Below are 4428 nucleotides of genomic sequence, written 5' to 3' on the forward strand. Positions count from 1 at the left end.
ACCATGCTATTTAAACATTAATTCTTTTAATTTCAATTTAATATTATCTTTAGAAACTCTACCCCACTAATTCCAATCAAAAAAAATATTATTTTAATGTTTAACTACTCCAAGCCACTACAAGAACTAGAATAGTTAACTTTAATAGCATTTCAATTAATTAAAGTAGGACATCATTTTATATCTATGTTTGATTCCATTACAAAAATCCATATACATTACAAAGTAAGGTACAACTCCTAATGATTTGTTTTTAGGTAGGTCAACAATTCACCAACCTTTCTTCTTTGATACAAATTTAAAGACCACACAGATGCCATTGCTTTTCTCATTAGTTATAATTTCTTAAGCGGCACTTTGCTCATCATAGGCAATGAGGAATCATTTCTAATTCCTGGATAGATTCTCTCAACGGTACATGGAATCATTTGGTGATGGTAGAGCCTTTTACTAGTAGGGGCCCTAAGTGAGATGTGAATAATTTACTGGATGAAGTTGTTAAATTGCTATCTGAAAATTAATAAGTAATATTCGTCTTATGATAAGAGATTCATTATTTTTCTCCTTTCAATCCAACCACGGTATAACACCCAATCTCAAAGTTATAATCAAATCAGATTGTATTGAATCTGTTCAAATTTCACAAATCCAACCGAGCCAATTGCACTTTGTTTTTATTTAACCAACATACCTACCTTCTTTTTTATAAGCAAAAGTCATCAACACACATACACAAAAAAATCAAATCAAATCCATTCAAATTTCACAGACCCAATCAAGCCAATTGCACTTTGTTTTTGTTTAACCGGGCGTCTTCACACACACAAACACTAAAAAATAGCACACAAACTTAGCCAATTGCGCCAAAAAAAAAAAAAAAAAAAAAAATTACACCATGACAGCTGTGGGATTTGAACCCACGCCCTTTCGGACCAGAGCCTAAATCTGGCGCCTTAGACCACTCGGCCAAACTGTCTACTTGAGTAAGGCAATGCATTGATAATACTAGAACACTTGTTTTAATCACAGGCAGAACACCCCTTTCTAAATCTTGCTACTCCTCTCCTAAGGTTTTGAAAATATAATAAGTTTCATGCATTTTGCGTAATTATACCAACTTTACTTTTAATAAAGTAAAAGCGATTGAAATTAATACAGATAGTATGAAAATACAAGAATAAATAATATATAATATAGATTTCATTGTAAAAAAATAAAATAAAATAAAAAATAAAAAAGAAGAAGAAGAAGATAGTAGCATCACTTTTCTATCAATGCAACTAATAAATTGCTGATAGAAATGAGAGCGTTATACGACAATGTTTTCAAAACCGAACCTGTGAGCGAACTGGAAAAGGGACTAGGTGGACGGATCACCGGTTCAACTGTCGGGATCAAAGGAGTCGAACCGTGATGTCATAATTAATATTATATAATTAAAAAATATAACTATAAACTATAAATAAATAAAAATATATATAAATAATTAAATAAAAATAAAAATTGTTGCATAGAATTTATTAATAATATTTAATAAAGTCATAATTGATAATAAAAAAAAAAAGTCACTTATTTTAAAGAAATTAAATTTTTTAAACATTCCCTCCAAACAAATTTATTGAATGCTAGATTTAATTTCGGAGGGAAATGAAATTTTCAACCCTCCCTCCGATCAATATGTTTCAAATAATTTGATTGAATCCCATATAGAATTTTGTAGGTTCTCTTTGAAAAATCTTTTCCTATAAATAGGAATAGACTTTCATAATCTTCTCTGTGGGGGCCGAATAATGGAAAGATCAGATGGTGTGTATCTTTGGAAGACTGATATTAATTGGCTATATCCTACGAGAGCGGGGAGCCGAATAGAATATATGTGCCGAATAAAGTATAAGTACTTAGAGCCGAATAAAGGAAAGGACAATGATTAAAAAGTAGGCCTTGGCCCCGAGGATCAAGAAGAACAGGTATAAATACAGGAACAACGGTTATAAAAAGGTATGTAAGAATCACTTCACCAAACTGGTAAATAGGCTATCCTGAGCGTCTGAACTAACTTGTCCGTCGGAGTGCTAATTCCGGCACCCCCGACCGGAGTGCTTGTATCTTTTCAGGTGACTAGCTGAGGATCACTAGCGCCTCCCAAGATCCGAAGAGTATTTCCAAACCACTTCCCCATAATTGGCGCCGTCTGTGGGAATACTCAAATACATCTATGGTAAGCGTGACTGAAGATCCTTCGGTAGCCATTGACGAGACCGCACTGGGAGATGACCTCACTCCAGCAAATATGCTCGGAAAAGAAACCATCGTTGCAAGACGCGCCTTGAACTTCGACTCACCAACGACCTCAGCGCAAGAGACAATGCAAGCGATCATCGAACAAGCAAAGCAGAATGAACAAAGGCTGGAGAACATGATCGCTGAAAACGAACGTCTCCGTTACGATTTGGCCCTCGAAGTCGCAAAATCGAGAGAAGCCATGTGCCAAGATCCTGAACGACCTCCGAGGGCTGGTGGACAACGACCTCAAGCCCGACCAAAGGATACCGATAACGACTCCAACTCATTAACCACGAAGCTCAACAAGAAGGGACGATCTGAAACTTTCAGCTCCTCCGAAAAAAGTCTGTATACAAGGAACAAGCGTAGAATGAGCAATTCAGACGAAGAGGACCAGCACGATCCTTTTGTCCGACGGATTTCAAGGGCGACCTTGCCTAAGAAGTTCAAAGCTCCGTCATTCACTCTTTACGATGGAAAATCAAACCCCACTGATCATATCCGTCACTACAAGCAGGCCATAACATTGCATTCAGACAACGAAGCCCTCATGTGCCGAATATTCCCTAGCAGCCTGGGGCTGTTAGCTGTCAGGTGGTATTACAAGTTGGAGCCGGCCTCGATCAAAAGCTTCCATCAATTACAGAAATCCTTCAGGGCCAGGTTCATCACCAACAAGGTGCAGCCGAAACAAGCCGACTCTCTCTGGGCTATGCAGATTCAGTCAGGAGAAACGCTCAGAGCGTATTCAGCGCGCTATTGGGAGTGCTTCAACCTCGTCGACGACGCTTACAACGACTCCATGGCCATCACCGCCATCAAAATGGGACTACATCTTGACAGTCCCCTTCGCAGTTCCCTGACCAGAAGACCCCCCAAAACAGTCTGGGCGTTGATAAAGAAAGTTGAAGAGTATTGCAAGGTGGAAGACGATGCCTTGAGAATAAAAGTCGGCCAAATGTCCAACAAAACGGCCCCCCTTGAAATTGCTCAACCAATAAGTTCCGCGCCACCTCCTAGTCCAGAGCCTCAGCAACGCGCTAAACGAGACAAAATAAGGGATACTCGTCGATCAAGCGATCAATGCTCCCACCGGACGAATGAACAACTGCAAGTCGACAGTAGGAGTTCGTGACGTGCCGACAAGAAGTACACAGAGTTGTCAGAATCGATCGCCGCAATAATGACCAAAGTCCAACACCTTCCATTCTTCAAATGGCCGTCAAAGATGGTGGGGCCGCCCGACATGCGAAGAAAGGATAGGCGGTGCGAATATCACAAAGATCACGGCCACGAAACGGAGAGTTGTTACGCATTAAAAGATCACCTGGAAGAACTGGTGCAAGACGGCCGACTGCAACAGTACGTGAGAGAGGGAAAGCCAACCACGGCACTGGCCTTGAGGCAGGACTCACCTCCACTTGGCGTGATCCATATGATCTACAGCCTGCCTGAACCCCCAACCGTGCATACAATTCAATCGCATCCAATCCCCCAAAAGCAACGTATTCCGACTAAATGGCCCAAAGAAGCTTCGACAATTACTTACAATGACTCCGATCTTAGCGGCACAACAGCTTCCCACATCGATCCGTTGGTCATTAAATTACGCATAAATCGGTTCACTATCGAATGCATTCTCATAGACCCGGGGAGTACTTCAGAGGTTATGTACTACCAAACTTTCATCAAACTCGGCCTCAACAAGTCAGATCTGACTCCGTCACCTTACCCATTGTTCGACTTTAATATGAATCTCGAATATCCGTTAGGGAAGATCATACTACCTATTCGAACGGGTTCCAAAACTGTCGAAGTAGAATTCCTGGTCGTAAAGCTCCCTTCGCCGTATAATGTCATCATGGGGCGAACCTGGATACATATGATGAAGGTTGTTCCAAGCACTTATCATCAGCTTGTGCACTTCCCGACAGCCCATGGCATTGAAGAAATCTGTGGCTCCCCCCAATCGGCACAAGCAGAGACTTAATGAAAACCCTATCACTGACCCGATCTATGGGCCTTGATACTTGTATATGTATCACTTCTGCAATGTAAAATATTTTTCTTTGTGGCTTCATTCATCTCTCAAAGTCTCCGGATTCAGAGCGCCCTTCGTGGATATCACGATTGGCCAAACAAAGT

General features: G+C 40.6%; 1 non-coding gene across 1 annotated transcript; it reads right to left on the reverse strand.

The window, feature by feature from the left end:
* Positions 1 to 896: 896 nt before the first annotated feature.
* TRNAL-UAG (transfer RNA leucine (anticodon UAG)) lies at positions 897 to 976 on the reverse strand. Its single transcript has one exon. It is a non-coding gene; the product is annotated as a tRNA-Leu (tRNA).
* Positions 977 to 4428: the final 3452 nt, after the last annotated feature.

This window comes from Camellia sinensis, chromosome 15, assembly GCF_055761805.1.
Source record: "Camellia sinensis isolate YWXY chromosome 15, ASM5576180v1, whole genome shotgun sequence".
Classification (NCBI taxonomy): domain Eukaryota; kingdom Viridiplantae; phylum Streptophyta; class Magnoliopsida; order Ericales; family Theaceae; genus Camellia; species Camellia sinensis.